Source organism: Macrobrachium rosenbergii, chromosome 4 (genome assembly GCF_040412425.1).
Source record: "Macrobrachium rosenbergii isolate ZJJX-2024 chromosome 4, ASM4041242v1, whole genome shotgun sequence".
NCBI classification, from domain to species: Eukaryota; Metazoa; Arthropoda; class Malacostraca; order Decapoda; family Palaemonidae; genus Macrobrachium; species Macrobrachium rosenbergii.
The window spans coordinates 75,326,675-75,337,478 of record NC_089744.1 but is presented as its reverse complement, the minus strand read 5'-3'; positions in this window follow the sequence as shown (position 1 = coordinate 75,337,478).

Sequence of the window (10,804 nt, the reverse complement as noted above, 5' to 3'; positions counted from 1 at the left end):
AAATAAGAAATAAAAACGCGTTGAGTTGTCCGGCGGTGAAAAAAATAAATAAAAAAAAGTGCCATCAGAACACAGAAAAATGATTTCCTGTTTTTGTTATCAAACTATTCTTGCGTAAAAGGAAAAGCTAGGCATATTAACAAACTCTCTCTCTCTCTCTCTCTCTCTCTCTCTCTCTCTCTCTCTCTCTCTCTCTCTCTTCTCTCTCTCTCTCTCCTTATTTTTTGATATTTCAAGTTTTCTTTTCCTCCTAACTCGTATAATTTAATAACTCTCTTACATTTGATCTGTTTATTCATTAATTTGTTAATTTATTTTTTTTTTCTAAGAACTGACCTCTTCTTTCTGCATTTCTTATTGTTTTCAGTTACTTCTTTCAAATGAACACCACATTTTTGGGAAGCTTGAATTTCAAATCAATGGCCCTTGTGGGCTTGTTCCATATGAGTAGGGTTTGCCTTCTGAATAATAATAATAATAATAATAATAATAATAATAATAATAATAATAATAATAATAATAATAATAATAAATTTTATATCAGCTCAAGGCCATATACGTGGAATATATACAAAGTAGAGACAATAACATTCACATAACCTATATGCATGAGATAACATGATGATAATAAAAAAAAAAAAAATAATAATAATAATAATAATAATAATAATAATAATAATAATAATAATAATAATAATAATAAAAGTACTTACAGATTTATTGTAGATTTCGTACAACTGTTATAGTTCTGTTTTACAATTTCTTGCACCCTGCACTTGATAGCAGGCCTCATGTGTGCAACATTAGCTGCCTGTACATTTCATCAACTATCATTGCACCATCGTGTTGCATTTATTATCAACGTGATCACAGTCACCATTGCCAGAATAAAGACTGTTTTCCTTTTTATATCATTGTTATATTTAATGGAATCTTGCGACCTTGCAATCTGAAGCACGTTTTAGTTTTCTGTAAAAGAAAATTATTGTTCTTTCTTTGTCTGTCCGTCCGCACTTTATTTTGTCCGCACTTTTTCTGTCCGCATTTTTTCTCTCCGCCCTCAGATGTTAAAAACTACTGAAGCTAGAGGGCTGATAATTGGTATGTTGGTCATTCACCCTCCAGTAATTATACATACCCAATTGCAGCCCTCTAGCATCCGTAGGTTTTATTTTATTTGAGGTTAAAGTTAGCCATAATCGTGTTTCTGGCAACGCTACAGGATAGGCCACCACCGGGCCGTGGGCAAATTTTCATGGGGCGCGGCTCATACAGCATTATACCGAGACCATCGAAAGATAAATCTGTTTTCGGTGGCCTTGATTATATGCTGTAGCGGCTGTACAGAAAACTCGATTGCGCCGAGGATAATTCGACGCATTTTTTACTTGTTTAATGATCATAATACCACCTATCCAAACCCGTAGATCTTAATTATTTACATACTAAGATATTAAAATAAACGGTAACATTTGTACTTTTTTTAATGTTTCTATGGATAAATTGTGTTCATTTTATCATGAATAAACTGTAGACTGAATTGATTTTGGAGATTTTGTTAGATAAATATGAATTTCAAATAACATCTTTTAAGAATCAAAATATTATTTTTTTGTATTTTTTTAAAGGGTACTTTTTATGCTAATCCTCTTCTCTCTTTGAACATGCGGTTGTTTATCTTTCCGAAACCTCATGAATTTTGTTTAATATTAATGAACCCTCTGAAAAAAACTGCATAAATCTATAGCCTTCTTTGGCTAAAAATCTTTATCATGTTCCTCTTTCGGATTTTATTCAGTAAATGATTATCTCACATAATGCAATTTTAGTTTCTGCAAAAGAAAACTATTGTGCCGGTTTTGTCTGTCCGTCCGAACTTTTTTCTGTCCGCACTTTTTTCTATCAGCAATTTTTTCTATCAGCAATTTTTTCTCTCCGCAGTTTTTCTGTCCGCACTTTTTTCAGTCAGCACTTTTTCTGTCAGCACTTTTTTCTGTCTTCACTTTTTTTCTGCCCGCACTTTTTTCTGTCCGGCCTCAGATCTTAAAAACTACTGAAGCTAGAGGACTGCAAATTGGTACGTTGATCATCCACCTCCAATCATCAAACATACTAAATTGCAACCCTCTAGCCTCAGTAGTCTTTATTTTATTTAAGGTTAAAGTTAACCATAATCGTGCTTCTGGCAGTGACATAGGACAGGCCACCACCGGCCAGTAGTTAAAGTTTCGTGGGCCGGGGCTCATACAGCATTATACCGAGACCACCGAAAGACACATTTATTTTTGGTAGCCTTGATTATACGCTGTGCAGAAAACTCGATTGCTCCGAAGAAACTTCTGCCCATATTTTACTTGTTTTCTACAGATACTGAAAAACGTGGATGAACAAGATGAAAGTTAGGGATGTCAGGATTTTAATGGTGCTTTCTGCTCGTCCTGAAAAGCAAATTTTGACTGATTTTCAGGAAAAGTATTCTTTCTAAACTACTGAAAAGTTACATAAAACTTTTTTTTTCCTAGATAAGATCTCTGTAAAAACAGTATGTTCATTATTATATAGAATTTATGAATATCTGCTACATATGTATATTTATTCAGTATATATATATATATATATATATATATATATATATATATATATATATATATATACATAATATAATATACAATTTATAGTTTAGATGGAATATATATAAAATATATATATACAATTTGAATAGTTTAGATATATATATATATATATATATATATATATATATATATATATATATATATATATATATATATATATATATATATATATATATATATATATATATATATATATAGTCCATTTTGACTCATTTCCAAGAAAACTATTCTGCTTCAGCTATTCAAAATTTCATAAAACTATATTTTTTTCTAGATAAAAACGCTGCCAAAATGGATTGTGTTCCCTGCTACGTAAAATTCATCATAGCTGACTTAGGAACTGCTATATATATATGCAATTTTGGTGGATGATTTCCAAGAAAGCTATTCCTTTTTAAAATGTCTGTAGAACTATTTGATTCTAGATAAATATTTATTATAGATAAATATTCTGCCAAAATGGGGTTTGTTCACTGATACGTAAAATTGATCACAGCTGACTTAAGAGCTTCTATATATAAGCAATTTTGGTGGTTGATTTCCAAGAAAACTATTCCTTTTCAAAATGTCTGTAAAACTATTTTATTCTAGATAAATATTCTGGCAAAATGGGGTTTGTTCATCGATAGTAAAATTTACCAATAGCTGACTTAGGAGCTGCTATATATAACCAGACTCTAGACGATTGCGCGTTCAGAGGCAATGGAAGATATTAGAGAATTATGGCAATTGCAATCCTGTTCGCAATCTTCCAATTTGTGCGCGTCACTCAAGTATTCTTGACATTGGTTTTTATTTTTCATTTGTCTCAATTGCTTTCATGGGTCAGTTCAGCTGAGCTTTCATGGATGGCCCAATCTCATTCCATGCTTTCACGTCATCACAGACAGATTGATAACACGCCAGACATCGATAATCAACAGTAACTTTTGATATATAACTGTAAGTAAAAGTCTCCTTTCATTTGACACCCATTTAAAAAGTGAAGAATTTCTGTTAAAAGAGATAGTGAAGTCAGTTCTGCAGGGCTTTTATATATATATATATATATATATATATATATATATATATATATATATATATATATATATATATATATATATATATATATATAGAGAGAGAGAGAGAGAGAGAGAGAGAGAGAGAGAGAGAGAGAGAAGGAAAAAGCCACAGGAAAAATTTTGAGGTACCTCGAAAATGTGTTGAAAGAACACGAAAGCGCTTGGTACTCCTTCTTTTATTTTTCCTGTGGCCTTAGCTAAATGTATTGTCACGCGCTGTTTAGTGACATATGAGTATATATATATATATATATATATATATATATATATATATATATATATATATATATATATATATATATATATATATATATATATATACATATACATATACATATATATTCATATGCGTATATCTGTATCTGATGCTTTCCTTTTTTAACTTGCCTCAACTCTGACAACACCTAATCATGCTCTTATTCCGGTGAAGTTTCTTACAAAATAAAACCTTTCGGACTTGAGGAAAAGGAGAGGAGAACAAAATGTAACCGGTTCCCTCGGGAGGAGAAACTGAACGTGAACGAGGCTTTCTTTTTCCCCCCTCTCAGGTTTTCTCACCTTTTCCTGTCTCTCCCAAAAAGCAACAGAAATTGAAAAGAGGTAAGTCGGTTTTTTTCTTTCTTTGGCGACTTTTCGACTTTATATTTCGTTTCCCCCCGAGAGTTGGGACATAATGTTAAGCGGCTTTTGAATTGGAAAGCGACTATTTATTTTTATTCTTTCAATGTGAAATGATTGCATAATCAGTTGCTTGCATGTTTTAGCAATATATAAACGAAGATTTGAGAATTGTATATCCGCACTTAATATACGCAATCATGGTGCGTACGTCCCTAGTATCAACTGATTTCCACGCAAGAACACGCGTTTGAAGGCGTAGAACTTTATATGCCGTTTGATTATTTTTTTATATTCATATATTTAAATTTTTTTTTTAATTCATTTATCTATTTTTCTCTTTATTTATTTATTTATTTATTTATTTATTTATTTATTTATTTATTTCTTTCTTTATCAATATTGATAGGAAGACGTCTAACAACAAAGTAACGTTTTCAATGTCACATGATATAAAAAAAAATGTAATGGTCCTTTCTCTTCGTGAACTGGAGAGAGAGAGAGAGAGAGAGAGAGAGAGAGAGAGAGAGAGAGAGAGAGAGAGAGAGAGGATAATTTAATAAAAGTTCGTGGTTTCTATATCATATATTCACTCTTGATTCAGTATGACAGTGTGGCCTCTCCTTCGTTGTCAGTCTAGCATAACGAAGGTCTACTACACATCATGTCGCGCACGACACTGAATATTAAATTTTCATATTTTTTCCCGTCTCCCAAAAACTCATTGTTTTAAACGAATGTGCTGTCTCAGGATATTCCTCGCGATTTATGAGACAGAAGGTATTTATAATAAGCGGAAAATTTGTTTTTCTTCTTTCAAATATTTAATACTCTTAACTTTGTTTTAAGGACAGAGGCTTGGCTTCTTTTTTTTTTTTTTCCCCTTTATCTCAACAATTTAAGTTTCTTTTCAAGAGTAGTTTTTTTCCATACATTCTTTCTCCATATGTAATGTGTCATCTTGGATGAATATAGAAGTCCGTTTCTGAATTCTGTTTCGACTGTTCTGATATCTACCAAATGATTTAAGTCCGGCTGCCTCCTCTTAACATTTTTCTTTAGGCTTATTCTTCATCAAAGTAATTTGAGATACTTACAAATACCCAGCAACTTCTAGTTTCCTCAGGACATTCTCATATGAATTTGTTTTTTGTCTCAATTTTCATACCGCTCGTTTCTAGGTAAAGAATTCTTCTCTGCCACCAGATCACGTTTTTATATATATATATATATATATATATATATATATATATATATATATATATATATATATATATATATATATATATATATATATATATATATATATATTTTTTTTTTTTTTTTTTTAATTCTGCTAAAGACTCATTATCATTTCATCTAGGCGTCAGCTTCGCAAGTACATGCAGCAACTGATTTTGGAATATTACGTGGATTAATGTTTTCTTTACTATATACAGTATATGAAAGAAATAATAGTTATAAAACTTTCCCTACAAACCGTTGACAGATTTCTCATGTTGTTTCAATTCTAGTTATGCTTGGAATCGCCAAACTCGTTCTATCTCTCACAAGCTTTAATAAAAACAAACGTAGAAAGAAAAATGAATATTCAGGAAATGAAATCTTTGTATGGCAATACTTTTTATTTCTGTCTTCCTACATGGATCCCTCATTCGTGCTGCATCCGTTGACTGCCAGTTGTAGTTAAATAAAGTGTAAATAAAAAGCCCTATGTAAAGGCTTAAAGTAAAATGTCGATAAATACAAGAGTGAAATCTACGTAGTATATAAAATATGTCGTAAAAGGACAGAAAACATTCATAAAAATTAGCAAGAACTGCTCAAGTTACCCTAACCCCAAATTCCCCGTAGGGCGGGGGGCGGCTTAGTGCCGTCAGTTGCGGTGTACTGTAAGCATTACTTAAGGTTCTTTGTAGCGTGCCTTCGGCTCCTGGCTGCAACCCATTTCGTTCCTTTTACTGTACCTCCTTTCATATTCTCTTTCTTCCATCTTACTCTCCACCCTCTCCTATCAGTTAATTCATAGTGCAGCTGCGAGGTTTTCCTCCTGTTACACCTTTCAAACCTTCTACTGTCAATTTCCTTTTCAGCGCTGAATGGCCTCTCAGGTCCTAGTCTTTGGTCTTTTGCTTAAATTTTATATTCAGTTCCATATTCAATTCCACATTCAATTCTAACCGTAAATTGTAGGTACTCCCATCACGAAGACGGTGCCGAATTCATCACACTTGATTGCATTGCCTTTCAAAAACTGGGACAGAGAGAGTCTATAAACCCTCCCCCCTCTCTCTCTCTCTCTCTCTCTCTCTCTCTCTCTCTCTCTCTCTCTCTCTCTCTCTCTCTCTTCCAGGCCTGACAAATTCATCTAGTTCCCCCCTTCTCAAAGAACAGCAACTGGAAGTTGATTGGCCTAGTCTGAGGGTGGACTTGTTCAGTCAGCTGTTGTTCAGGACAGGGGATGTTTGAAGCCTGCAGTTTCGTTTCAACTTTTCTAGGTCGTAGAAGAATGACCAGATATGGCACTGGTCTCATATTTATTTTTGGGAAGTAAGAAAGCTGGTAGATTGCACAGGTTAATCAGTTTTTCTTGAAATTTTGAATTTGTGAGCAGTTATCAATAGGCGAGTTTTTTGTCGAGGTGGTCGATGGCAACTAACATTTGGATGCATAAGTAATTTTACTAGTTTCATAAGTATTTATTATATATATATATATATATATATATATATATATATATATATATATATACTGTATATACATATGTATGTATGTATGTATATATATATATATATATATATATATATATATATATATATGTATGTATGTATGTATATATATATATATGTTTTTATCATATATATATATATATATATTAGGATATAAACAAATATATATATATAAATATTTATATATATATATATAATATTATGTATGTATATATTTTTATCATATATGGTATATGGTAACTGACATTAGGATGCATAAACAAATATACTAGCTTCATAAATATTTATATATTAAATATATATATGCATATATATAATATATATATATATATATAATATATATATATAATATATATATTATATATTAATATATATATATATATATATATATACACACATATATACACACACACATACTTACATACACATATAATAAGCAAAATTAGAACCGTCGTTGGAAAATCAGTATGCTACAATTCTTTGTGGTCCAGGAAATTAGTTTATTATGTTTTTTGCATAGAATATTCTACAACGACAGACATCTTCTGCTCTCTCACTTTCCTTTAGCTGACCTGGCTGTTGTTCCTTGCAGCACTAGGCAGGCTAATGTTGCAAAATGTGCGTCGTTGTCTAGTACCAGGTTCAATACTATCCAGTTTGTCATGAGTTTAATTCAGGATACTAGCAAAACATGGAATAGTCTGTTTAGCGCAATTGTTGAGTCTTCTGATCTCCATGAGCTTAAAAAGTGGAGCAAATTCATTCTGGCTTTCTGCTGAGGCATCCTGAAGTCAGGTGTCACCTTTTTTGTTTTCTGTAAAAGAAAACCATTGCTCCGGCTTTCTATGTCCATCCGCACTTTATTCTGTCCGCACTTTCTTTGTCCGCCCTCACATCATAAAAACTACCGAGGCTAGAGGGCTGCAAATTGGGATGTTGATCCTCCACCCTCCAATCATCAAAGATACCAAATTGCATCCTTCTAGCCTGAGTAGTTTTTATTACGACACCGCCGAAAGATAGGCCTATTTTCGGTGTCCTTAATTATATGCTGAAGAAACTTCGGCACATTTTTTACTTTTAAATTATATTTTCTATTCCATCTTATTTATTTATCACCTTTTCCTATAACCCTCCTCTCTTTGCAGGCTGATTGTCCTTTGGAGGCCTCTAGGGTTTATAAGAGTCAGTTGACTCTGTTCAGTTGAAGATTTTAAGAAAAAAAGAATGTTAGGAAAGTAGCTCTTCGTGGACCAAGATATTTAGCAATAAATTAGGAGAAGGAAATATCAGAGAGAGCCAGTTAAGGTATGTTAACAAAGAACGAACACCTAGGAAGACCTGATAAAACGAAAAAGCTGAATTAGCAAACCAAGGCCAGGAGAGACAAGGTCTACCCGATTGGGTGGAGTCGCCACCCACCTGGGGTAACTACGTAGGCAATGACGTATCTTAGAGGTACCTGCTCATTACGGCAATTCACCTGCTGACGCAATAAGGAGGTAGACAAAGCTCCGCCTATATGGGGGATTTGGGAGGAAGTGAGCCCGCCTTCTCTTTCTCTTGTCCTTGAGCAATACCACTTTCTTTTCTTATTCTCCCGATTCATACACGCGCTGTGGAGATGCAATAAACAGAGCAACTGAACTTTTTCTTATGCTTTTATTTCCTTTTCGTTTTGTTATTCATATCTTTTGTGCGTCGTTCCCTTGTTTCCTCTTATTTTGAGCTAGTCACTGGTATAGTGGTTAGTGTCTTGGCATGCCACTCAGATGTCATGAGTTCGCACCTCCCCCAGGGCGATGAAAAATCACTGGCTCTGTATCATGATCAGTTACTGCCACGATGGGGTCTGTGGTGGGAGGCTGAAACCCACATACTCTTGGGAAGCTTGAATTTCAAGTCGGTGGCCCCTATGTTGAGCTTGTTCCATATGAATAGGTTTCATCTACTGAATATATAAAATAAGTAAATAGTCACTTTACACCTGCAAAACATGTTTATTTCGACACTGTTGTACCTGAATGTATAGGTAGCTGGTTAGCATTTATACCTAGTATTCATACATATATAATGATTTAGTTTTATTAACAAGTAAAAAATGCGCTGAAGTTTCTTGGGAGCAATCGAGTTTTCTGTACATCGTATAATCAAGGCCACCGAAAATAGATCTGTCTTTCGGTGGTCTCGGTATAATTCTGTATGAACCACGGCCCATGAAACTTTAACCACGGCTCGGTGGTGGCCTGGCTTATATCGTTGCCAGATGCACGATTATGGCTAACTTTAACCTTAAATAAAAAAAAACTACTGAGGCTAGAGGGCTGCAATTTGGTATGTTTGATGACTGGAGGGCGGATGATCAACATACCAATTTGCAGGCCTCTAGTCTCAGTAGTTTTTAAGATCTGAGGGCAGACAGAAAAAAAGTGTGGATGGACAGACACAGCCGGCACAATAGTTTTCTTTTCAGAAAACAAAAAACAAAAAAAAACAGAAAACAGGCTTATAAACAGTTACAGATCGTTCTCAGGCAAACGCTTAGTCACCGAAAATATGTATTGTACAGAGTTTGCACACGTTGCCCTGAGTTATTGCATCTGCCATCGAGTGAAAATTAATTTCCCGGAAACTCTCTCTGGGGTCATGCAGTAAAGGCAATAAGGACTTCGCCTTGCAAAAAATGGTACTCTTAAACACACACACACACACACACATATGTATGTATGTATATATATATATATATATATATATATATATATATATATATATATATATATATATATATATATATATATATATATATATATATATATGTATGTATATGTATATATATATATATATATATATATATATATATATATATATATATATATATATATATATATATATATATATATGTATGTATATAATATATATATATATATATATATATATATATATATATATATATATATATATATATATACACACACACACACACACACACACACACACACACACACACACATATATATATATATATATATATATATATATATATATATATATATATATATATATATATATATATATATATATATTTATATAAATTCCATTCGTCCCTTTGGCCCGTTAGATAGAAAAATCAAATTTGATGGCAGCTGGAGGAGATGCCATTAAGGGAGGGGTGAACTTCTGTAGGCCTAGCCCCCCAATACCCCCTGATTTAGGGGGAAACGTACCAACCTCTTAGCCCCCACATCGTATGATGTTTGGGTTGTTAGGTAGCCGTTAGGGACAAAAGGACCAGTCACAGCCATAAGTGGGCTACTGTGCTGACCTTTAAGGACTTAGCTATAAGACCTATTTTCCCCTAAGACCCCTTGGCTGGCTGTGTGACTGCTTTCAGATTGACGATGTACTGTGCCCAACCCAAAAAACCGAATGCTATGCCCTGCAACCTGGCTGCTCAGGAGCACTCTGTCCCCAAACTTCACAGCATTAAGTTGTTGAGGGCCTTCTTCTCTTTGAGCTGGCACAGATCACAAGACTCCTGTGGCCGAAATTTGTCTTTTGCAATGAGCTCAGTGCACAGAAGGAATAAGGTACGTCTGAAAGCACTCAGTCTCATGCCAGCATCTGTTTCTCCTTGTGAAGTTCTCTCCATTTTCAGTATTTCCAACTTTTCATTCTCGTAAACAAAGGCCCCCTTTGTTCAATCAGCCTTAGCAAGCCCATTACCCCTCATGACTTGTCCCAAGCTCAGATTAAATTAGTTCAT